We start from the raw sequence: 27764 nt of genomic DNA, 5'->3' as shown, positions 1-27764 counted from the left end.
GATGTATTTACAGATTTGGGGACCAACATAGATCGTAACCTCTCCTTTGCTAATCACATTGACAGAGTCATTGCAAAGACCTTTATATAGCCCTCCTTATCACATGGGGGTTTGCATGTAGATCATGGGAGGTCATTGTGGCCCTCTACTAGTCACTCATCAGGCCCATGTTTGACTACAATGGCCCTTTTGAGGTGTACCTTACCCAACACCTGCAGCAACTACAATGTCCACAACAGTACCTCCCCAAGAGGATCATGGGCTACACACAGATGTCCTATGCAGCTCAACTAAAGGATCTCCAGCTCTACGCAGTTGCTTAACGCCTACTCAGAGTTAATCTATGCCTGACATACACAGCCATGTCAAACACAGAAGTAATGGACATGCTCCACCTCATAACATCCAAGACCCTTAGAGCTACACAATCCAGGGACTTAAACCTCAGCACAAAACTAAATAGGACATGCTGCAGGGACAGATTCATTACCCAGAGGCTCCCCTCACTCTGGAATTGAATCCCAATTAAAGTTAGACATAGCCCCTCACCAACCCTCTTCCAGCAAAATCCAGCCGCATGGATGGGAGATTGCAAATTCACCCCTGGAATCTCCACTGTGTCCCTGCTTGACAGAGGCACAGCAAACTAGCCTTAAAGGATGCCTTCTGTGACCTACTTTATAGAGGCACAGTAGGCTACTCTACTGGGGAGGTGGACGCCAAATACACTCTGCCTAAGCTTATGAATTCCCTAGGGCAGACAGTCTAGTATCGACCTCTGCACCTATGTTTATGTTGGGGATGCACAATATTTGTTGCTGATACTGTTTGCAGGTGTTTATTGCCGTAGCTTTCCCAGTTTCTATGAACAACATGTGTATCTGCGTAACATGTTTGATCATGACAGGGTTCCAGTATATTAATATATGTGTCTGTTGTCATTTAACTGTGTGCACAGGGCAGATTGCTGGATCGTGGGAGGTTCCTGGCTTAACACATACAACTGCCAGATATGTGTGGCCGACTGCTATACTCAGACATGGCCTAAGTGTGTGAGCATGCTCAGTTCAGGCTTTCCATGGTTTGTTGAATGACATATGTCTCATTTATCCAAGTGTGTGAGCATGCCCAGTGTGACCTTTCCATATGTTGTGATCTGAAGTCCACTACATTTGTGGCTGTGTGTGAACATGACCAATATTGACATTTATACTGTGTGTGTTGGAAGTCATGTTGTGTTCTTACTGCCAGACTCCTTTGTGTCATAACTCAACAGGGATTGTGCTGTGCCTGCAGGGTTTCCATGGGATAGTTTGCAAAGACTTGTTAACATTCTTTCATACTGGCTGAACACTGCAATACTGTCATGGTGTACTGGTTCAATACTTTCACTATGGTGCACAGTATCATGGGTTTGAGTTCCATCACTGCTTTAAATGTTCATACTGAGCAGACCAGACTGGTTAAGGGCCAGTTGGGCAACTATGAGCATGTTGCATTTTGTTCAGCTATGGCCTACTTAAACCAGGCTTGTCCAACATTGCTGTGTATTCACCAACTTGGATGGACATTGCCAAACATTACTCCACATTGACCACAGTTGTACTAGCTGATGTGTGTGATTCTCTTCATAGGTTCATACTAGGCTATCTGCCCTAGGGCATTTATAATCCTAGCCAGAGTGTGTTTGGCTTTCAACACACATTTTAAGTGGAGTTTGCCATGACATTTTTCAAGGTTAGTATACTGTGCCTCTGTCTAACAGTGACATAGAAGTGATACCCAGGGTAAACCTACAATCTCCCATCCACTCATCCAGATTCCTCTTGAAGAGAGTCAATGAGGGATTCTGGCTAACCTGGAGTGGGAGTTTACTCAAGAGTGGAGGGAGCCTCTGCGTTATGAATCTGTCACTCCAGCACGTCCTATTTATTTCAGTCCTGAGGTTCAGGTCTCTTGAGAGTGTAGTTTGATGGGATTCTGATTTTCCAAGGTGCAGCATGTCCATTGATTCCAGGTTGGACATGGCTTTATACATCAGGCACAGATCACCACTGGGCAGGCGGTATGCCACTGAGTGGAGCTGCAGTTTCTTTAACCGGGCAGCAAATGGCATGTGTTTGAGCCCTGTGATCCTCCTGGTGAGGTACTTTTGTGGTCTTTCCAGCTGCTGCAGGTGTCTGATAAGGTACATCCCACAAGGGGCATTGTACTCAATTATGGGCCTGATGAGGGTTGTGTAAAGAGGCACAATGACCTCCCCTGATCTAGATGTGAATACCTTCATGATTAGGTGGGCTATATGAAATGTTTTTCTAAACACTTTGGCCACATGGTTGTCAAATGAGAGATTGCTATCAACTTGGGTCCCCAGGTCCCTTATCACTTCTTCCATACTTAATGGGTTACCACCTATGTGGTAATTTGTGGACACTTAGTTTTTGTCAAAGGGGATGACTATACACTTTTTTGCATTTAGCTTGAGGACATGGCTCTGGCACCAGTTGTCTGTTTCTATGAGGCCCTTTTGTAGGATGCTTGTGTCAGCTAGAGGGTCGATTATGGCGCCCAGTTTGCAGTCATCTGCAAACTTGTTCAGCCACAGTGCTTCTGTGTTGGCCTGTACCTCCGAGAAATATATACCAAACAAGGGGGGGTCCCAGGACTGAGCCTTGTGGGATGCCACTTGTAGCTGTTTTGGGGTCTGACATGGCTCCAGCATTTCTGACCATGTGGGTTCTGTCCTTGAGCCAGTTTGCAACCAATCTAGTGACATAGGGGTTTATATCAAAGCTGGTGAGCTTATCTATAATGGCCAAGTAGGGTATTGTATGGAAGGCTTTTGCGAGGTCCAGATAGGCTGTGTGGACCACCTTCCCCTCGTCAATGGCCTTGGTGACTGTTTCAAATGACTCAACCAGGTTTAAGAGGCAGGATCTGCCCTTAACAAAGCCAAACTGGGTAGGATCCAGTGTCTGTAGGTCCCCAATATCTTTATTTCTGAGGTCCATGATGATCCTTTCCATAGCTTTGCAGACCAAGCTAAACAGGCTTCTGGGCCAATAGTTTGCAGTATCCATTGAGGCACCACCTTTGTGGAGAGGGACCACTGTTGCTCTTCAATGCTCTTTGGGTACATATCCTGTGATAAGGCTGAGATTGAACAGTGGTTTTATGTTTGTGTTCAATTCTCCTTGGGGTTCATGTTGGACACAGTCCAGGACACCGTCTGGTCCCATTGATGCTGTGTGTTTTGCTTTGGAGAGGCTGGCTGTTACTGAGCATCTGAGATGTCAGGGAGCCAGCACTCTGCTGGGATAGATATTTGCCCTTTTGGGGGGGGGGGTTGCACTGAACCTGTCAGCTCGGATGTTGGCAATGTCTGTGGGTTTGGTGTATTGTTTGTCATTTTGGACTAATTCTGAGCATATCTGGGAATTCCCACCCAGGTTCCTACCATAACTAAAGAAAGCCTTGTGATTATCCTTAGTGTCCTGTACAATTTTATCTCAAAGATGGCCTTAGGTGATTTAATGTGTGGCCGTAGTTTTTCAATAATACTGATCAGAGATGCCTTCCCTTTTTGGGATTTTGCTCTATCATATAGTAGCTTCCTCCTTGTATTGTATGTTTTTTTATGGCTGGGGTCCACCAGACAGGATGCCTGCCTTTGGAGGATTGGATCTTGGTTTTATTTGGGATTGCATGATCCATGCATTCCTGAAGGTGTTCATAGAATGCGTTTATAAAGGGTTCTGAGGTCTGGGCCATATTTTCCACAGGCACAGGGGCTGTGAAGGATTCCACCTTGGTTTTGAGGAGTGTGACATTTGCTTTAGTGAAAATTTTTCACTGTGGTTTTCTGGCCATGGGCTGGGGTTGGGATGTGAATATCCAGTGAGATTACTCTATGGTCTGATTTTACCAGTGAGGGATACACTTCTGGTCTTGGGCATAGAGTCCCCATGTTGCTGATGATCAGGTCCAGTATGTTTTCCCCTCTTGTGGGAGTGGTAGCAAGTTGTTCCATAGCATTTGAGTTTATAAATTCTAGGAACCTTTGGGCTAGGGTGTTGCAGCTAGGGTAATGCTCCCAGTCTATGTTTGGGTAGTTGAAGTCGCCCAATATAATGGTGTTTGGGGAGACCTTCATATTTTCATATGTTCTCCAGTCAACCAAGTGTGGTTCCTGGGTTTAGGAGGGGAAGGCGGTTTTACCCACTGTTAGTTGCACATGGATAGTCTCTGATGCTTCATGCTGTGCCACCAACCTGGGGGTGTGGGTATCTTTGACAAATATTGATACTCACCCTCCTTTTGTAGTTTGTTCCATGTTTGCCACTGTAAAGCATGGTATGAGGTGTAACCTGTTAATGCTAGGGTGCTTTTGGGAGCCTTGAACCAGGTTTCTGTTACTGCACAGATATCAACATTCTCCATGCTGAGGAGAATTTGGAGTGCGTGCATCTTGCAGTTTAGACTTCTGGCATTGAGTAGCATTACTACTTTTTTCTTATCCCTTGTGATACCTATGGAGGTGGGTTTGTCTTTTGAGCCTTACCTAAAAAAGGCACTATGGGGGTGACAAGAGCCTTTGGCTATATCCAAAAGGCCACAGGTGACAGGTGAAAGCCATCCCTAGCGAAGCATCATGTCTTGTCGAGCATGTCATCCCAGGCTGACAGGCATTGGATCCCCTTTCACTGACACCAATACTTAAGCCAATTGTTGTAATTGATCATCTTGTCTTCATATTGTGGCATCATGTTTGGTGAGGGTAGGATAATACTCAAGGTCATCAAGTTTGCATATACTACATGGTGGTAAATGCTGCTTAGCACTACCTTACATTGCTTAACACATGGCAATCATGCCTCAGGTGGTGCTGCAGGGCTGCCTATGACAGATGCACATACTACACTCCCTGCACATGTTTGAAAGCAGGTTGTGTCAACTTACCATCCCTTTCACTATATGTGGGAGTCAGAGAGAGGTATTATTTCCAGGGTTCCTACTGAGCCAGTGTATGTGCTATGTGTTGCCTCTTTGCCAAGGCCAAGGCATACTGGGGACGCCTCCTTCTGCCTACTGGGGCAGGCTCAGGTTGTTCCTCCTCTGAGTCACACTCTGCCTGTGATGGCCTTGGCAATGGTGGGGGGCTGTTTGGCCCAGGCCTTTGCTGGTCCTGCTGCAGCTGTTTTCGCAGAATCGTATTATGTAGCATAGCACATACCATGACAATTTGGGTACATGTAGTTGGTGAGTATTGCAAGGCTCCACCAGATGTGTCCAGGCACCGTAACCATGACTTGAGCAATCCAAACACATGCTCAATTACATTTCGTGTTTGTGCATGTGCCTCATTATGGCATTCCTGTTCAGGTGTGTGCGCGTTTCTGATGGGTGTCATCAGCCACGGCTCCAATGCATAGCCAGCATCCCCCACTAAGTGATCATATGGGATGTCCCCATTGGCAAATGTCTGGTACAGCTGTGTCAGATGCCAGATATGGGAATCATGGTAGCTTCCAGGGCTGCCAGCACACACATTCATTATTATGCCCTGGGCATCACACACGACCTGGCAGTTGATGGAGGGGAAGCCCTTGCGGTTAATGTAGGCCCTACCGCACTCACTGGCTGGTGCTTTGATGCGTATATACGTGCAGTCTATTGCACTCACTACCTCAGGGTATTCTGCTATTTGCTGGAAGAGAAGCATATTGCTGGCCAATACCTCATGGGAATTGGGGAAATATACATGATCACTGACATGTGCTGACATGGCATCCAGGAACTGGTGCAGTACCCTGGATGCTGATGCCTGTGATATCCCCATCATATCACCAGTTGGTCTCTGGAAGGTACCTGTTGCTAGTATTCTTAGGCCAACACATACCTTGGTTTCTACTGGGATAGGTTTCCCTCTGTTGGTTCTGTGTGTGAGGCGTGGCCTGCACAGCTCAACAATTTGCTGCAGGAGGTCTCTGTCCACTCTATAGCGCTCCACTATCTCCAGCTCATGTAACCCCTGGTAGGTGACCCTGGGCCTGTACACTCTTCTCCGTCTCCTCACTGTGGGTTGTCTGGCAGCATTTACATTGTCACCACCCTCAGCATGTTGCATATGTCACCTTATAACAGCAATGGCAGCCCCTAGCAATTTTTGTCTGAGTGTAGCTTTTTCAGTTTTCACTTCTAGTAGCTTACTCCAGTGTTGCAGTGTCTCTTGAGAGTAACAAACTGCACTGTTGTTTGCAGAGTTTTAAGTGCTGGGCTGGGCTAGTGTTCTGCCTGTGTAATTGCCTGATTCTGATTGTTTTCACCTGCTAGCTCTACTAGTATTCCCTTTTTTCTTTAGCCTGACATTCCCATAACCATCACATGAGCTATCATTAAACTGAATTGCAAAATTCAGTTTGCTTATAAATAGCTTAAATTCAATTAAGGAATCACCCCTGTTCATAGATCTCCCCCTCCTGGTATTTTAATAGCCATCCCGCCCTGGGTTTGGGTAGGTCATGTTGTTCGCTTGGTGTGGGTATGATTTGCTGGCAAGCCTCTTGGATCTCCAGAGGAGGGGGTCATGTAGTTTTTTTAATTGTTCTTGTTAATAGGAAATGCTTCAATTGTCATACTGAAACTTATCCCTGGCTAATTTACTATTTTTTCTAACCTTTAAATTTGTTCACATGAGAGTTGACCCTCAAAAACATATTGTCATAATCCATAATATATTCTAAAAATAAAAATAACAGGTCATTTTTGTCTTGTTGTGCAAATCATCGACATCGGAAATGAGTGCATTGATAGTCTCATTGCTGTTATAGATTATCAGAGTCAGTAGTTCCAACCGTTGCATGTTAAACAGCTCAAGTAAATCAGAATTAAATCTGGTACGTGGAATTACCGCATTAGGAAACTTAAAATATTTAAACCTTGGGGTATCCGGTGAGCATATATACATTCATTTAAGTATAAAAAATATAAATTATCTAACTGTACACTTCTTAAGCAAAACAATTTCTTCTCTAATGTTTGTATCAATTCAAGTAATTTGTCTCTACCACCACCAGTAGGTTTGTGATAGTGTTTTGTCGTTAAAAAAAATTCTATTCAGTCATTTGTTAAAATTAAAGGAATTGCTAATGCTCATTTGTTGCTGCACAGTTTCATAGCTCAAAATCCTTTCATGGTTATTTAAACCCATATTATAAATGTTAACAGTACCTTTTGGTCTTGTATGTGTATTCTTTTGTGAAATTAGTGTCCTGTTTGAGTCTGAACTAAGCACTGGGGCAACCTGCCGAATCAGCAATGTCCATGCTCTGAATTCCTCCATACTGCATACTATTCAAGTGGTTGGAAAATAAACAAATCAGTTTCATTAGTTCACCCAGAATTGTTGAAGCAGTCTGAATAGAGCTGCACATTTCTAAAACACTTGCAGTTCCATTGCCAATCACTTCCGGGGTGAACAAACTGTGGCTCCAATTCATTGGCTCTGCTCCTGCGGCTTCCATGCCTAAAACAAAGATACACAAATGAACCAGTACCAAGGCAGGATCCAAAGGTGGAAAAATTCAAACACCCAGAACTAAAACAATAAATTCCACCTGGTACAAGCAGTAACCAACTCTATAAAGGAAGCTCCTAATCAGTAGTAATTCAAAAACACCACAAGCACTAACATGAATAATGCTTTTAATTCACAAGTAGATTTCATCCACAGTACAACAGACTTCTTCAGAATGAAACAGTGATAGCCAATACTTATATACCATTTCTATGACAGAATAATCGAATCAAGTGAAGTAATTAATTAAATAAGCCTTCTTATTTAAAGGAAAATCTTATTCAGAAAAAAAAAAAATTAAAAACGTTTAAATACTTCTCATATTAAAAGCTGTGCAGAAAAGTACTTAATACATAAATACAACAGTTTAAAAAGTCAAATGTGCAATAAATATATAAAGAAATGACATAAAAAATTGCATATTAAAACACTAATAAGAAGTTTTTGTTAAAAACATAAATAAAAGAAAGTATAGTATTGAATAAATATGCGTGCATGTACTTAAAAAAAACTACGGAATGAGCTGTTGGGGATGGGTCATAGCTTGTTAGCTTCCTTAGCTGGGCAGATAAGTTCCTTTTTTGGAAAAAAAAACACTTCCATTTTCTTATTTTTTGCTAATGTTTTATTACTTTCCTCTTCAGGAAAGTTATTTTAAAGGTAGGAGTGATGTGTTTTAATGGATAGTCTCAAGACTGTAACATACTTTTAAATGGAGCCCTCATTGTTTCTGACAGTTTAAAAGTAGGATTATCTAACTTATAAGATATTTTCTTTGGAGAACTTGTGTTTATTTTAACAGTTTGGAGCTGCCATGGTATTTTAAAATGACTTCTACTGTGTTTTTTTTTTTTTTTCGGTCAAAAAAGTTACTTTTGTGGAGTGGTAGTTTTGCTGGCATTATAGCTTGTTTTCCCCAGGACAGAGGCACAGTTTTTGGCTTGACCATGGAACAGATTGTCACGCCCATGATCGGTTCTTCTTCCAGCCACAAGAAGAAAAAGTTGAGCAAACAACCTTTGCTACAACAGCAGGTTACCAAGTTGTTGCCTGATCTGCAGGTGGGTGACTCTGCTGGTGACTCTGGGTGACTCTGCTGTGGTCATTTGTTGCACCTCAGACCACTCATCTTTCACCCTGAATCCCTCTGGTGTAGCACCTACATCCACTGTGGATAGGGGACTTGTCATGTCCTCTGCAGCTGTTGGGGTCCTCTCAGTGGGCAAGGGAGAACAGCTCTTTTTGGTCCTGGGAGAGGGAAAAGGGAAGGTTTCCCTGTTCTGTCAAAATGCTGTGCCTACCACTGGGGAAGCAGCAGGTGCCATTAGTAACATGGTTGGTCCTATATTTCCTGTTAAAAAGAAACAGAAAGCCAAGCATGTATCTACTCCTTCTTAGGATAGGAGTAGTTTACTGGGACTGGCTCAGGGTTTGATTTGGGTTGTTTATTCTTCTTGTAGAGTAGGTTTAAGTAAAAGAAAGATGCTTAACGTCTTTCCTGAACAGATTCAAGATTAGGAATCTGAAATGAAAGATGCAGGGATGGATTCAGAGTTTTCTCCTCAGATTTCTCATTTAGACTCAGAGGAGAGCTCAGTTTCTGATTTTTAATGTCGAGGTTTCTCTTTCTCTGAGACTATTGCTAGTATGTCCATATGGTTTCAGTGGGAGAACACTGAGGTTTCTCAATCCCTCAATAGATAGTATGAGTTGTTACAGAAAATTCTTCAAGTACCTGTGGTGATTTGAGCTGGTCTTTGTGGAGTTTTGATGGAGCATTTCTGATGAGGGTCATCATTACCTACTAGAGTTTCCCTTTTGTTTGTTTGTTCTACTTCTGTATAACTTCTTGATCTAAACGGAAAGGGAGAATATCTGATGTGTGTGTGTGTGTGTGTGTGTGTGTGTGTGTGTGTGTGTGTGTGTGTGTGTGTGTGTGTGTATAAAATGCACATGTATACTTCAATCATTTTTTATTGTGGCAGAAGTAACTTAATATGATACTTCTTGGAGGCATTCAGACAGAAGGGCTCAAATAAAACCTCCAAGAGGAGAACGTGTTATTTGTTACATCTTGTCCTTAGACCTCTGTCTGGTTTTCACTGACCCTTGCTTATGCACACATTCAAGTTTCCATATGCTCTACTGTAGCCATGATTGTTAATTAATTAATTAATTAATTAATTAATTAATTAATTAATTAAATATTGCTGACTGAAGAAATCCCTCCAAAACTATAACATACTGCATTCCCTGAAACAGTCATATACATTTTGAATGCAGACTTCACTTCTGTTTTTGTTTATAGATTTAGATAATCTCTGGCAAATGTAGTATGGCTCATTTTGTATCAAAAGCATTTATATTGGCTAAAGAGTGACCTGTAATGAGGAATCACACAGGATAGCACAGCCCAGGAGTTGGGTTTCATACTTTTGGTTGAACTTTCAGCTGGTCAAGCATCTTTCAGTGTCAGAAGTGGTCTAATACATGCTTTTCAAGTGCAGGAATAGTTGAAATCCAGGTAAGTGGGAGTATGTAATAATGCAGAAACTTTGTTTTGTAATGAAAGTTTCAGCAACGGGGATGGGTGAGTTTATGTGTATACTTGTGCAAGTGTTTGCAGGTCAGCATTAGGGTAAGTACAAGTGAAGGGTGTGTGTGTGTGTGTGTGTGTGTGTGTGTGTGTGTGTGTGTGGCATGTTTAGTGATACTGTTAGGGGAAAAGGTTAGAAGCAGGTATAGGATTAGAACACTTATTAAGTTGGTGAAGAAGGGAAACCAGGACCATACCTCTCAACATATAAGCACAAATAATATGGACACAGTCAAAAGTAATAGGCGGACAAAGGACCAGAATTAGATACAGGTTTTAAACTATGAAAGATATACTAATATGTTTTGCATTAGCCTACTTTTCTGGGGATATAAAGTCTGAAACTCAAATGCCTGTTATTATTTTGTGACATCAGTACTCAACGGTTTGGCAGAAAACTACAAATTTTATGAGGGACAGACCAAAAATAAGAGGCAAAAATCTGGACAATTGATAGGTATGACTAGGACAAAAAACATATTTCATGAGACAGATTCAGTGACATCACCATTTTTTAGCATTCAATAGAAACTTGAAATGCATCTGTCTATTTATGTGTATACAGCAGTCAAATGATGTTTATACTCTACTGCCTGAAATTTCTGTACTGAGACATAACTGTCTTACATCGATACCTTCCAGCTTCATTGTAATATAAATCAAGGGTATATCAGATATATGATTTATCACTACAATGTGCAGCATACCAGGGAATACAGAGGTAACTTAATAGATTTTATTCATTTACCAACCATCAACAGGGGTTGTACATTTGAAATACCCAGGTTGTACAGTTTTAGTATCAGTAATTAAACTGCTTAAGCTTTGTCTTTTGTCATGTTCCTGTTACATCAACATTTAGCCCAACAGCCATCAATCATGCAACCATAGGTACTTTATGCTGTGAAGACAGTTCTTTCCCTGCAGATCCTCAGGAAATAAATGGATAGTTTTCATCTGTAAAATAGCTGCAGTCTTAAATGCTCAGTATATACTCTATGCAGTCTTTAAAAAAACATTGCCCAAATTAGCTAGACACACACACACACACACACGCACACACACACACACACACACACACACACACACACACACACTCACACACACACACACACACACACACACACACACACACACACACACACACACACACAAAACAGTGTCCCTTGCTCGTACCTGCCTTGAAGCTCCAGCTGGAAATGTCTGTAACAAATAAATGAATTACTTGCAAATCTACAAAACTAAAGTTACAGGCCTATAAGCAAGTCTGGCAGTTAGCACAGAGTGTTAAGACTGTGACTAGTTGCTCCTGTAGTACAGGGTTTTAGTCCCTTCATCCTCATTTGCCTAATGTGTGACCTTGAGTAAGTATTTAACCATACAGTGCTTGGGGGAAACCAAGAATTTGAACTAGGCTCCTCAATGGTCCCCTGAACTGCAAGCCTAGTAAGTACATATGAAGCCTTTTAAGGGGTTGGTGGTTGGCATAATGGTTAACATATTTGCCCCACAGACACCAGGTACAGGGTTTGATTCTTACCTTTGGTCACTGTCTGGTTGGCGAGACATATAATAGTCTGTAGAGTGATTGCCTAATATTTCTTGGGTTGACATAATGGTTACGGTGTTTTACCTTACAGACACAAGGTTTGATTCTCACCTTCCTGAGAAATTGGTTAAGCTTAAAATAGTCTACAATGACAGCTAGCCTAGTACATACCTATGAACTTATATTTTATGCAGGGGGAAAGCATCACACATTCCAATGTGGATGAATTACACACCCTCATTCCTGGTTAAATCAGACAGTCAGTGCTGCAGTCATCACAGAATAGAGAAAAGGAAAATATAGCTTTGTCAAAATGTATGTATTTTCATTTTCCTATCACATGATGAATTAAGAAAGGGAGACTGAAAGGTTTTGGGCAATGTGTTCAAATATACAACATAAAAGCTTTTGGAAAAACACCTGAATCCATGTACATGCTTTTATTTTTGAATAAGTTGCAGGTATACTGTCTGTTTTGTTGACATTACAGTGTGCACCTGAAGCAGTTGTCTCTACTAGTTTAAAAGCCTTCATATGGTTTCTGTTTTAGTAGGAAAAAAAGACCTTGGCCATGTCATACTTCAAACTACAGGAGTACAGCAACCCCACTCAGTCTTAGTGATATGATTTTTTTTTTAATTTTTGAATCACTAGACTGATATGTCCCAGGAGAGACTGCCATTTTAGCTTTGATGAGAAAATTAGTTTGTAGAAGCATATTAGGTCTAAATATTTCTGTAAAGTGTAGGTCATATGCATTGTATTCAACATCTGCATATACATATTTAAGTACAGTATTACATTCAATTTTTAGATAACGACAAAAGATGTTATTAGTTTATTTAGAAAAATGAGTAGTACAGACTGAAGAATTCTGCTTTATTCTATTTTTACAAGTGCGTAAAAAGGGAGGACACATTCATAAAATAGTTTACTGAAGAACCCTGTAGTCCAGCCTAAGAAGATCGCATGATTTATTTCTTGTTCTGCATGTCATTGACTCTTATGTTCTATATCAGTAAAACAGCAGAATTATTTTATTTTTGTTGTTATGGAAATACTGTTGCACTGGCTGAAGAAATGGCTTAATTGGTTGCAATCTGTAACCTGTGTGATTGTAATTACATTTTTTCTCTTCATTCACATTGATCGCCATTTCATTTTTTTCTCCTCACCCTCCTCAGCCTCAGTCTTCCCCAGTCAGCCACCTATCAAGCTGTTAATTCCTCTACCAGAGTAAAAGCCATCTCATTGTCAGATCAAAAGCCATCTGCCCTACTCATTCAGAGGTGAGAGTAAGGAGCCACCAGGCCTTCATTTATTTATGGGTCTCCTTCCATCTGGCATAATTCCCCTTACATGGTGGCTGTTGGCATTCATTTTAGCTTCTTCCCAAGAGAGCCCACCTGCATGCCTCAACATGCACCTGAGCATGCCTTACTGGTTTTAATTGTAGAGTGAGACACACTGAGCCAATAGCTGCCAGCAATCCCTCAAGACTCCTGTTGGAGTCAGTGGTCACATCCCTCTATCACCACTGGATGGCATCAGCTTCTCAGTCTCCCCTTACTATCTCCTAGTGAAACCCAGGCAATCTGTGTCATAGGTAGGATTTTAACCTTCAAACCATAATGATGCATCTGATTCTTGTTTATTTTTAACATACGTTCATATCAGCATTCCTCTGATCATAACAAAGTTCTACACAAGGCCATGATGTCAACACTCTGTGGTCATTACATTGTGTGATGCCTTGAACATATTTCTGCACTTATATAAAGCACACATATAAAGCACAAAGATAAAGTCCTTAAAGTTTGTGGGTCCCTTATAATGTATTACTCACGATATGACATTAAAACGTATCCTTTTCTCTACTCAGTATTATTCATACCCCAACGCAGAACCACCTGAAAAGGAGCAATGACAAAGAGGCCAGCAAACGTATGTGTGGTCGAATCTCTTACTCTCCAGCACTGCGTTCACCCCCTACCACCCTTCTCCTTCATTCCTGCCAAAGTGATGAGCAGCAGCTTTCTATTCGATATTAAAGCTGTTTGACAGAATGAAATGTCATCTTTATCAGAATCACTGGATAACTTAAATGTTTAACAACATGTATTATAGGCTCTTGGAATGCAGAAGAGCACTGAGGAGGAACTTGCAAAATGTTGATATCTGCTACTTGGATAGATAAAGGCCTGTGCATTGCACACTCCTGTAGGTACAGTATGACATTTAGTGTGCAAGTGGTCTTTGTCTTACACTGGGACTACAGGGTTTTGCTAAATATGAAATTGATGCAATGCTGCTGTATTAGTGGTAGGAACTGAAAACAGCAATCATTGTAACTAAGGCTTGAACCTGAACTTTATTTATAAAGCCACTTCTGTCTATTTGCCTCTGCACATCTGTCTGTCTAAGAGGGTAAGTTTACAAATAGTGTTACCAATCTCTCATATTCCAAAAAAAAATAAAATCTAATGCAACAGTGTTCTGCTCTGTTATCTTGTAATATTTTTGCCCCAAATTATGTTACAGCAAATAACATTTCATATTAGAAATCACACATTAATCTTACAGCTGAAATGAGCACTTGCAAACCAAACAAGTATGAATTATGTATTTCCATTTCAAAACCAGGTGTGACCAAGGAGATTTGGATGGCTGATTTTTGTTTCCAGAGGATCCAACAATATATAAGCAGTTTTAACAACACAGACTAAATACTCAGCACTTCAGCGTTCAAAGCAATCAGGTGAAACGGCACTTGCACACAAACAACTCCATTCCAGAATGTTTTCCTGTAAAACCATATGACATGCTTTCTATGAGCTGACAAAAATTGCCTTGTGGTACTTGATAAAGTGTGCTGAAGCAGAAAATTTGTTGCAGAATGTAATAGTGTTGCAGCCAAAGAACACTGGCCCAGAGAGAACCTGAAAAACATAGGTGGATAAAAGAGGTCTCAGCATATCTAGTATTCGGTAAGCAGAAAATAGGGCCTGCTCAGTTCTTAGATAAACATACTGCATTTTCTTAACAAAATCAAAGATTGAAAATGACACACTAAATTGGATCCTTCAAAAGGTCAGCTGACATGTTATACTCAGTGTGACACAGAGAATACAGTGTAAAGGGCACTTCTGTGTATTGTCTTTTGCAAATGAAACAGAGGCTGTAAGTGGACATCTGGCATATTGCATTTGCAGATGTAATAAAGGATCTGTAAGTGGGGGCTCTACGTACTATCTTTTGTAGATAAGAAATGACGTCCTATGAATACAGTAATGCTAACATATGATCAGAATTTGTTGTTGATTTGCCAGAAGACATGGACTGAGGCCATACTTTCTTGGCATGAATGCACACACTATTTCTAGCATCTAAACATGGATAGAATATATATTTTTAGTAAATGTGACACTGTAGAGGCTTGTTTTTCATGATTCTGTGCCAGGTTGCCCCATAGAGGTTGACACATCTTGCTAATGTGTCCTAGATTAAAAAGTTAATATAAGTGATCCATTCAGAGTAGACCATATGCCAGCACCTTATGTAGTTTGCTAGTAAGGTAAGTAAGGTAAGTAAGGTCAAAGCACATAAGACTAATGTACCTGAAGGACAGGGCAGTCAGGTGACATTGGCACCCTTAATACCAATACATCATTGGGATGGTCATGCTGATCATGGCAGCAGATGGAAAATGTGGGCAGAATGTCAATATTAAACACAAGCATGGAGACCATCAATCACTATCATTCCTATATTTATTAAGGAAAGGATAGATGCAATGCATGCAGCATCTGGAGAAACTCTGCAGGCAATTTAGCAGGCATGTGTATTGATACTGAATAAGTTATTATGAAATGTAGGAATCACAGGCTGCTTTCAGTCAACAGTAGCTTGGATGTAGCATGTGGTTTCACTGTTTTTGTTCATGTAGTACTTTACAAAAACATTTTCTTCTTATAACTTTTGAAGATCCTTTGTACCTCCACAATACATCAGCTGATGAGCAAAGAAGAATTATAAGATTAAGTGATCTCACACTGGGTCATCAGAGAATGCATATGAATCTCGAATTGCATACTGTTAGATGCCTTGTATCATAACTGATCAAACCTGGAATCCTCCAATCAGTCAAACATCATCTTTAAAAGTGCATTTCTGGTTACAATATGGACACATCTAAGATACATCAAGGTACGTTGATGTTTAGGATCTATTCATTTTGGATTGATGACTGAGTAGTTGATGTCTAGGGGGTTGTACATTTTTTGTTACTCGGGTCATACATCTGATTTTATCTGAATTCAGCATAGAATTGTAATAATCATGTTATTCAATTCAAAAACAAAGTATAAATATTTTGATATGCTAAGCATTCTGTAGCCTTCTGAGCAAACTAGTTATTTGTTTTATTTTATTTAATTTTCTTAAATGGACAGTTGTGCCAGATCTTCCTTTCAATGGTATGATATCGGCTTTTCAAGCAGCAGTCAGGCAAGACAACTGAAAATGAAATAATTTAGAAAAAATTCCACTTGTAACTGCAGTGAGTAAAATGATATGTATTATGCAATGAACCATAACCTTGGACAGAGAAGCAGGCATTAGTCTGGCAGCTGTGATAAGAAGATAGAGGTTTCTAGTTGCAAAGACTGAGGGAACAGTTTCTTCATGGACACAAACCCTTAGTTTTCTTTAGCTTTTATTGCATACATGAACATTCAAATCTGGAAAAGAAACTTAGTTTTAGGGATACAGTTGTGATGAGCGACAGTATTTAAGCTCCAAAATTTGTTATCTTGACAAGCTGAGTCATGGAAAGTTCAAAAAATGAACTTCAGTAGTAAATCGGTGAGCAAGCTCCTGACATCAATTCTACCAATACACTATAATAGCTTGTTGTGGAGTGAAACGTTGTAGCTGTCATAGTTACATGTTAAAACTTTAATTTAGGTGGATAGGATATGTGGCAGATGTTATATTGTGTTTGCTATGGTGGGATCATTATAATAATTTTGTAGTGTTAATTCAGATTAGGTTCGGTTCACTCAGTGTTCTGCAAACAATATAGATTGATGGGCATATAGTCAATAAAGGAGAGAGTTTAGATTACAGGACAACTGGGTAAGGGGTTGTCGTAAGAGTTCAGGTGTTTACCTTACAAACACAAGGTGCAAGGTTTGAGTCACTTGTGGGATAAGTGATTAGACTTAAAATGGCCCCCAAGGGCAATTAGCCAAGTACTAACCTATTATAGCATCTTGGCCCAAGGACGTCATTGTCCCACTGTGTTCGGCATTCATCAGACCTATCACTGAGTACAGTGATCTCTTTAGTATGTACCGAACCAGGCACATCCAGCAACTGGAACTTCCACAGAGGCTCCTCACTAAAAGAATACAGGGCATAAGTAACATGTCCTGTGCAGACTGCCTCACAGCCCTATCCCTGTATTCTGTTTCTTACAGGCTGTTGAGGGGAGATCTATGCCTGGCATACAAAGCATTGCCAGACCCTGCACTGATGGACCTCCTGCATATCTGCTAAACAAACAGCACCAGAATTACCCATTCTAAAGACTTAAACCTTACCTGTGATAAAAATAGGACCTGCTGGAGAGACAAATATGTATCCCAGAGACTACCCCTTCTCTGGAACAGGTTCCCCATCCATGTGAAGCGGAGTTCTTCTTTAACTTAATTCAAGTGTAACTTGGACAACTGGATGGGGAACAGGAAATTCATTCCTGGTTTCACATCCATGTCTCTAATGGACACAGGTATCCGGGAAATGGTTCATCTCCCAGACCACTGCTTGTAAATGTTTCATTTCACAAGCCCCTGCTTACACTTATCAAGGGTACCAAAACTTGTCAGAGATTTGGTATATATGGTTTGGCTTAAAAAAGCCCTGTGGGGTAATTAGCCTACTAAACACATATAAATCTATGTAGTATTTCAGCCTTTCTACAGCTTTCTTATGCTTCTCTGATAAAGGTATAATTCAAATTCTTGTGACTCAACAAACCAATAAGGAAACATTCTCCAGTTTTCCTGCACTTCACTGATAATGAAATTTGAATATTGCAGTTCACTTTGCAGTATGGTGAACTGTGTAAGTGGGCAGCACACTTTCAACATTTTTTGTTTTTTTCTATACTGTACTGTGACTGTGGAGTTGTTATATATAAGTTAGGGTGTAGGAAGTCAAAAGGGGCAGGGAGTTTGCGGGCAAAAAAAAAAAAACACACAAATTGGTTATGCTTTACAGAATTGAGTATTCAGAAAAGCACAATTCATATTCTGTCAATGCTCAAACCCACCTTGAAAACCTTCTACTTCTCTTCACTAATCAGTAGCTTGTTCCCCTCTCTCTGAAACTTTTATTCCATCCTGATTGTTTTAATTGTAAAATTAACATTCTACTCCTATGTTGCTCTTCTATTCTAACTACTACTTTCAAAAAAGTGCTCTGACTATTACCTACCTGTTTTTTTTTTCTTTACATTATTCTATATATAATACTTGTATTAATGACAAAATGTAATCTGTATATTCTCAAAAATCCTCTTGTATCCTGCTAGCTGATTGCCTTATTCCACCTGTATAATACCTGTTAATAATGACAAAATGTTATATCTATTTACTGGAGCTTTTCTCCCCAGGTCTCTGCTGAAAAGGGCTTTGGCTCAGTCAGACATTCCTGGACAACAAATGTAAAATAAATAAATAATAAATAAATATTCATGTAACTTGACCAAACACAGGCAAACCGAATTTCTACATTTAATAAAGTGTAGATTTCAACTTGAAAGCTTAGAGAAGAAAATTTACAGTATAGTTTGTATGAAGCATTTTAATTTATAAAAATGTTGATTTCAACATAGCTTTGGTGAAATGACATTTTTCAACACCTTTTTTACTGGCACATAAAATACATTATTAATGTAATAATGCATCAAACAGACAGTATGTAGCACAGCAGCATGCAAAATAACTTACCATAGTTTTGGTGCTGTGAGAAATTATATTTATTTATTTTCCTGTTTTCAGCATTTTTGGAAAAGAATTATGTTGTTCTTTATTGTAACTTTCATACTCAGTGAATGCATATATCTTATCAATAGCATATTACAAAAGTAAATTTAGATTATAGTTATTTCTCTACTATGCCTTTGTGTGAGCTTATCATGATATGGTGCTATTTCAAAAATTATAACTAGAACTTTATAATGTCATTTGGTAACTAAGATCAGGTTGGCAAGTCACCATTTTTTAGCTATGTTATACTTACTTGGTCATTTAATGTCAGTAGGGAATAATGGTCTCTGATTACTGTCTCTTCATATTACTTACATGGACATCAGTGCTAGCACACATGTTTAGGTACTGAACATATTTCCAACAGCATATTTAGCCATGCATGACATGAGTCTTGGCAACTATGCTGACAATTGAACAACAGAACAGGAGGTTTTAGCACATCAGTGTGCATGGCCTGTATTTATGATACTAGATGTATGTCTGGGACAGTTATGTGGCATGCTTATATTCCCATATCAATAGGATGTCAGTGGCTGACACAATGGAGAAAAGCTTTGAATATGCATAGACATTTATGGCACTCATGAGATATGTCATAATGTGATCTGACTATACCAAATATATTTTGAATTTAATGATTAAAACGTGTTAGACTGTGCAGTAAAATACAATGGTTGCAAAGAGTGGCATATGTCACACATTTTCTAGAGTAGCACCAATGGTATTTGTGGCACATGTCACACATATTGCAGTGCAGCAGAGCACCGACACTTTGTGTGGCACATGCCACATGTGGTGAAATGCAGCACAGCACCATCAGTACATGTAGCACACAAGCCATGTATGTTGTAGTATAGCAAAAGCAGTACTGAAGTGGCCATACCACACTTTTTCCAGTACAACACAGCATCAGAAGTACACATGTAGCACAGGCCATATGTGTTGCAGTGTAGCATAACACTAGCAACACATGTGGTGAATGCAGGCTGCAGTACAGAACAGCACCAGCAGTACATGGTACTGTACAGAAGGATTGGTGCGATATGTCAGGAAGTAGAAATAATGACCAAAACATAGCTACGCATGCTAGTGTGTACAGAATGTATTCATGTGATTGAGATTTATCTGTGTTTAATGACTGGGAATGTCTAACTGGACATCCCCATTTTCAGTGTGTCCCTGGGAGAAAAGCTGCAAAAACATTAAAGTACATGGAAGACAATCCATATTAGCAATGTCACTGAGACAACATGAGATAGTATAAATTACGAAAGTATGATTCAAAACAGTGAGATCTGAGAAAATAGTAAGAGATGCACAGTAAGTACTATTTTTGTAGAGTATTGCTTGTATATGTTATTTTAGCAATAACTCATGTTCAGGCATGGGTAATACATGATTTACCCTTAGCTAGCATGATTTGATCATAAGGCAAAGCTCAACTGTTCAAGCAAAGTCAGCTGTGAATAAAGTTTGCATTACCTAAAACTGGATTTGAGTTATTACTGTTATACAATAAAATTCTTCAAGAAAGAAATGTCTTACCTTTTTAAAATAATATGCTTGTATGAAAGCACTTAAATCTTTCTCCTCCTCTCATCTTATCTAGTGAACATCTAAGTGATATACTGCACATGCCTAGGGCATGTATGTGATGACGTTTGCACAGTACATCAGTAAGGTAGCACACAACTTCTGAAGCTCTTTGCTTGCACAATCCTGGCACTATTATTGTTGTTGTTATTATTATTATTATTATTATTATTATTATTATTATATTACTATCATTACCATTTCTGTTCTGAGGAACAGTATAGAGCTGTGTGGTTGGGTAGGATACAGTTTTTTTGGCTTTGCCTTAGCGGTGTGGGTAAAATGGCAACTGTAGCTTATTTTAGGGTTTACAGTTATTGAGATTTCACTTTGTGTGCTTTAATTTTTCATTTAATCTTTTTCTGTGGGCAAAGCTTGATTTGCAATGGGCACATTAATTGGTGTATCAAAAAGTATACATACTTCTGAAATTTAATTAGCTTTTATTGTATAGCCTAAAGCAGAGATAGGACATATGCATAGGAGTCATATTAATGCAACTGATGAAAAATTGCCTAGGGCATCCAGCCATGCTTTGACTACATAATACCAGACACAATACTATGCTGAAAACTAGTGATATGTGACATGATGTAATGTTAGTTGAGTTCAGGCAAGTAGTCAAGTAATATGAAAATGTGAGACAAAGAAAGAATTCTTGGTAATGAAAGGCTTTATTGGAAAAAACAAAGAGGAAGAAAACATGAATATCTAAAGGAACATATCCAAGAATGCATCACGAAGGGTATGGATACCTGAAAGGCATGAAAAAAACATACCAGGTGAGGCAGGCAAAATGGGGTTGTATGTTGACACACTAGCTGGGAGTGAGGTAGGATTTGGGAAATGTGTCTAAAAGATTAATAATTGGAGTGGAGATAGAGAGGGCAACAGTCTAAATGCGTAGGATGATAGAGAATAATAGAAAGAAACTCTGTAAGGCTAAGAAGGAGGTGCTTTCCAAGCAGGTTATAACCAGAACATGTTACAGAGAACAAATGTTTGAAAGAGGAAGGTGCTTGTGTAGCTTTCAAAAGAGAGAACTGCTATCAACAAAGTTTCTCCAGCAATGGATTTTAAGTCTGCTTCATTGCCTTGGCCATCCATCTGAGGAAATGTAATCAGTATGATGGAAGGATACCATGTTTGTCCATATGGATTGTTCTATCATTCCTGTGAAACCACACCGCAGTATCCGTCAGCAGCAACAACCACTTGGCTACCTGGAATGCGGTGCTGATGGCATCCATAAGCTGGTCCTTTGTTGGCTACCACACAATGTCGTCATGACATCTTGCATGGCAGCCAGCCCACTTAGAGTCTGTCATGTCATGACTTTTATGTTATGATGATAATACAGGAAGAATAGTCTGTGGGAGCTCCAGCAGGATGTGCAGCTGGACAGAAGGCTAGGTAGGCTGTCCAAGAGAAACAGGACAGGAATGATTAATGACAGAAGAGTGTACCTGACATACGGCTAAAGTAGACTGATATATCTCAGTATCATAGAATAATGCAAATAGCACTGGCACAGTAGCTTTAATAAGCATAATAATGTGTAACATGCAGGTGTAACATATCCACAGTACTACACTACATGGTTCAGTCAATCTGCAGATGAGGCAGATCATTCCTTCACTGTTTCATAACAGCACCATAGAAAACGTACCCGGCATTTGCACTATGACATGTTTATGTGTCACCTTACTATTTCTCCCTGGACTTGCATACAAAATGAATATACTATGCATAAAACTGAAGGAAAATAAGAAGAAAGTACTGGAACAAATAGTTAAACCTTTCTGTGCCTGTTCAAATCAAGTTAGGAGTACAAGCATGAGTTAGAAGAATATAATTGGAAAAAACTGTTCTCATTAATGCTGAATGAGAGAATCATGGCTTGAGAACAGATATGAATGGTGGACACATCAGTAAAACAGAGAAAAGGTGGCACTTGCAGTTTAGTAGAAAAGTAGGCAAATAATAAACTTTAATTTCTTTATGGCTTGTTGCATAAAATAATGCTCTTTTTGTTTTTTTATATAAAAAGAAAGAGTATGTCAAGGACAGAGGGAAAACCACACACAGATCTGGGAGAAGAGAAATATCCTTTACTGAAGTGCCTTCAATAATTTTCCTTTCAATATTCCATATAACTATACAGACAATACTTATCATTTGATCTACAAAATGTGTTTGCATTTGTTAAATGACTCAGTGGATTAATGCCTTATTTAATCTTTCACATTTCTTTGTTTGCTGCTACTGTCTTCCCTGAGATTTCTGTAACAGGCAGTGAAACTGGCTGGAACTGTATGCAGTTCCTTGTTTAAGCTATTTTTGTCTTGTATTTAATGCTTTAACCATGGGTGGCTACAGTGGTGCAGTGGTTAGTGTTGCCGCCTCACAGCAAGAGGTTCTCTGGTTCAATCCCTGGCTGGGGTGCCTTCTCTGCAGAGTCTGCATGCTCTCCCTGTGGTTGCATGAGTTTGCTCTGGTTTCATCCCAAAGGCATGCTGTAGGTGGATTGGACACTAAATTGGCCCTAGGTATGTGTGTGTGTGCCTTCTGTGGAAGGTTGAGTGGTGGGCTGGCAACTTGACACTGTAAAACTCTACTGCCATTTTTGAGTGGACTGCTGATCCACTGTGGTGACCCCTAACTGGGAAAAACCAGAAGAAGATTTAATTTTTTAGCCATATTTCTTCTGTTTTTTTTTTTTTGCTTTTATTTCCCTTTACCTCAATGAGCACTATTTGCTGATTCTTTTTTTTTAAGTTGTATGTAGCATACCTTTTAACTTCTTAGAGCAAGAAATCTGGACAAAGCTATAAATAAAAGAGGGACAAATGCCCAAAAATAGGGACAATTTTAAATATTGCTCTTACAAACCTAGAAAGTTGATAGACTAACAGGTTTTGAATTAGCATGCATTTTTCTGAAGGATATAGGTTCATAAGTTAGTACTAAGCTAACTGCCCTTGCAAGCCATTTTAAACCTAGCCAATTATCCCTTGTGAGACTCAAACCCTGCCCCTTGTGTTTGGTAAAGCAAACACCTTAGCCATTAAGCCACCCTCCCAAGTTTGCGACTCAAATGCCTGTCATTATTTTCTAACTTCAGTCTTTAATAATTTGCCACTAATTTGCCAGAAAGTCACACTTTTATGAAAAACTCACCAAAAATATGAGGCCAAAATCTGGATATTCTGCAAAAATTTGTATAGTTGATGGTGTATAGTTGGATCTAGTTTAGTTATAATGTTGGATTTACACTTCTACAATACAACGTATTACCACTCCAGCTTTCACTGTAAATGACAAAAAGAGTTGGGTCTACAGACTTTTGATATAAATAAAGTGGCAACTATGTAAAGAATTTCAGTACTACGGCAAATTAAAATATTTTCCTGTCTTAAAACAACGTGTTGAAAGTTTCACAAAACTTTCAGAAGCAATTATTGACACCCTTGTACTATGCTTCCTTATAAAAACATTAAATGAGCCCATAGAGGTTTGTGGGTTGTATAGAATGTGTCATACTTCTGAAAGAATGGAAGTACTTGCTGACCGGTGACAGGCACAGAAAGGTTTAAGTGTGGCATTTGTTCCAGTACTTTCTCAAGATTATCAGAAGGAAACAGACTAAACTTTAAAAATGAACTGGATGAAGCAGAATCAAACTTTTTTCATGTAATACACTTAAGGAATAAATTCACTTCAATTCAGTTAGATATTATACTTTCTAATCATTAAAAGAAGTTAAACAGTACAGAATTCATACAAATGTGACAGAAAATATGTAAAATGGAGTTTGGAGTTCAGATGGAAGAGCACAACAGAAACAAGCAGTGACGTCCATCTGCATCTGGCTCAATTTTAAGAATCCAAAACTCTTAGGTTCTGAAATTAGTGTCTAGAATGAAAAAGCACTAAGTTTATACAGACTGGAAAAAAAAGAGGGCTTGGAAAAATGTAAGATATAAAAACTATGCATACTGAAGCACAAGTCCAGATACAAGAATATGTTAATAAAATTACTAAACTATCCATCGCGATGTTTACAGTGGATGAACTTGCAATCACTTCAGTGACTTCGTAGACCATTTTATCTCTTATTGTACATGCCTGCAGGGCATTTTTTGGGCAGCAATGTGCAGAGCTGATTATGAACAATGTTAATTATGCTACAACTGATATAACGAACCTACTGGTTATGAACAATGTTACTTATTCTACGACTGATATAACAAGCCTGCTAGTTATGAGCAATGTTACTTATGTTACGACTGATATAACGAACCCATTGGTTATGAACAATATTACTTATGCTACGAATGATATATACGAACCTACTGGTTATGAACAATGTTACTTATGCTATGAATGATATAACGAACCTACTGGTTATGAACAATCTTACTTATGCTACGACTGATATAACAAAGCTACTGGTTATGAACAATGTTACTTATGCTACGACTGATATAACAAACCTACTGGTTATGAACAACATTACTTATGCTACGACTGATATAATGAACCTACTGGTTATGAACAATGTTACTTATGCTATGACTGATATAATGAACCTACTGGTTATGAACAATGTTACTTATGCTATGACTGATATAATGAACCTACTGGCCTATAAATTTATCTCTAATATCATCACTCCCTCCCTTCTCTCTGTTCCTCAAGACATACCTGAAACTGGCTCGCCTCCAGTTATCACACAAAACCAAGTGCTATCTAAAGATAAACATACTGCATCAATGGGGCCTGGCAATATCCCTGGATGCATCTTAAATAGCATGAGCCATGATTTAGCCACACTCCTATCAACACTGTTCAATTTCAGCTTCCATTCAAGGTTTGTACCAAGTGAAAGGAGAACAAATGCAATCATTCCCATGCATAAGGGAGGATCCTCCATAGACTCAGGCAATAACAAATCCGCAAGTCTGACCAGCCTCATATGCAAAGTCATGGAAAGACTTATCATGGAACTAATAAATCAGGACATAGGGGAGCCTCCGAACACTGGATCTATCTCAATTTGGATATGTCAAGGGCACTTGACAGCCCAAACCGGTTTGCTTTATTTTCAGTTTTTTGTCTTCCTACCAATAAATTACTTTTTGCCTGTCACTGTTTGCTGGTTCTACATGTTTTTTGAATGTGTTTGGTTTTTTGGAGCCGTACAGCTACCGTACATGCAGGGGCCTGCTCTCCTATGTCAAGGGCAGGTCATGCTTACTCAACCAGGTGGATTTTTTTGAAAAGGTCACCAAAGTAATGGATGAAGGCAAAACAGTACACACCTCATAGCTCAGTCTGGCCAAAGCTTTTTGACACAATTCCCTACTCAGACATAGTAGAAAAGCTAAATAAATTGAGCCCCCCCCGATTTCACCTACTAGATTGCTAAATGCCTCTCAGATAGGATGCAGGAAATCAAAACAAGGGAAATTACCTCCACAAAGAGACCAGTCAACAGCAGAGTCCCCCAATGTTCTGTGCTGGGACCTCTACTGTTTTGGCATCTAATTTTCTGAAGTAAAAGCCAATACCAAAGGTCTCCTGCTGACTAAGTTTACTGATAACTGAAAGCTAGGAGCAATCACTGAATCTCCAAATGACTTAGCCATCCTGCAGAAAAGGTTGACCCAAGTAAATAAATGGTGCCAAAATCATGGGCTGAAACCAAATGCCAAAAAATCTATTCTTGTATCCTTTGGGAAGTAATCTACCCCAGGGAACTAACATATTGACAGCACGCCCCTAAGAGTTGAGCCAGTTATTCAGGATTGTGAAACTTATATGGACACTGATCTAACTTCAACTTGAGTTGAGTCCGGTAAGAAAGTCCTTCTATATTGCACAGCTTATAAACAAAGGGATTGTGTCTAGATCTAGGGATGTCATTGTCCCCCTTTACTCAGCCTTTGTTAGGCCAGTCATTGAATGTTTCCTTTGGCATTTATCTCTCCAGACACATGCAACAACAGGAACACCCAAAGAGATACCTTAGTAAAAGGATACAAGGCCTAAACAACATGTCCTTATGGAACAACTCAAAACCCACTCTTTATGCTCAGTATCCTACAGACTGCTAAGAGGTAATTTGTATTGGGCATATAAGGCACCCTTTGATCCAGTACTGATGGTTTTACTGCATATCAGCAAGTCAAATGGCATCAGAAATAATTGGTCTAGGGATCCAAACCTCTTCTGTAATACCAACACAACAGTTTGGAGGAACAAAAATAAAATAATAAAATCACTGTGTTGCAGCCAAAACTCTTCACAACCTTCCAAAGGTATCAAACGTTTTATTGAGATATAAAAATGTTTAAAAAGTATTCATTGAGCACTTTCATCCCCTCAGAACAGGGACTTCATCAGAATACATGCCTTCTATTAAGTCCAACATTTATAGCCCAATGTGTTGATGACATCACAGCCACACAAATACATTTAAAGGCACAACCACTTTTTTTGTTAAAATACAGCTTAAAAACATTTATAAACATCTGAAACCATATCTACTGCACTAAAAATAAGCTTTCATAACTTCATGGAAATTTTTAACATAGCCTTTTGTCCCTAACTCTTTTAATTAACAGGCTCATCCAATAGGTATTCTTCCAAGTAATAATATATTCTTCAGTAACTAATGTTGGCTTCATTAAGTGAAACATGGGTATATACACTAGTGTCATGTAACATCTCTAAGATTTTTTGGGAATAATGTAAATCATCAAAAATTACCATCCCACCCCCTTTATCTGGACGCATAATCCTAATTGTCCTGTTGTTTCTGAGCTATTCAAGTAATCTCATCTCTTCCCCACTAAGATTTCCATATGAAAAACTCTTTTTTTCTTTTAATTTTATAAATCCTCAGTCACAGCCTTCTCAAAAACATTTAGGGTGGGGTCCATTGGTGGTTATACACACTCTTGTTTTTAATTTCTTTGTTCCTAATAAGACTAACATGTTCATCATGGTCCCTAAACAGGAAAGCTAAATTCAGTTTTCTCATGTATATTTGTAACTCCAGAATGGTGTCTGTGTAATCAAAGCCTCTAGCTGGAACATATTTCAACCCCTTTATAAATAACAGAATATGCTCCTTGGTTAAAGTTATTCCTGAATAATTATAAATGTGATAACCCCTAAATGTGCTTACCAGTCCATTCCTTGAAATTTCATCGTCACCTTTTGGTGTCACCATAGACTTTTGGTTAAAACAAGTTGTGAATAAAGTGGAGCATTTAGTAAAAGATTCATGGGACTTTTTGGGTATGAATTAAGGAAGAGCTCTGGGAAAACAATTTGATTTTTTTGACCATCGATGTAGATTTATTCACTTGTATCCTAGAGAAGAAG

Source organism: Protopterus annectens, chromosome 7.part0 (genome assembly GCF_019279795.1).
Source record: "Protopterus annectens isolate FY-2018-M chromosome 7.part0, PAN1.0, whole genome shotgun sequence".
In the NCBI taxonomy this organism is placed as follows: domain Eukaryota; kingdom Metazoa; phylum Chordata; order Ceratodontiformes; family Protopteridae; genus Protopterus; species Protopterus annectens.
This window is presented reverse-complemented; position numbering follows the sequence as displayed.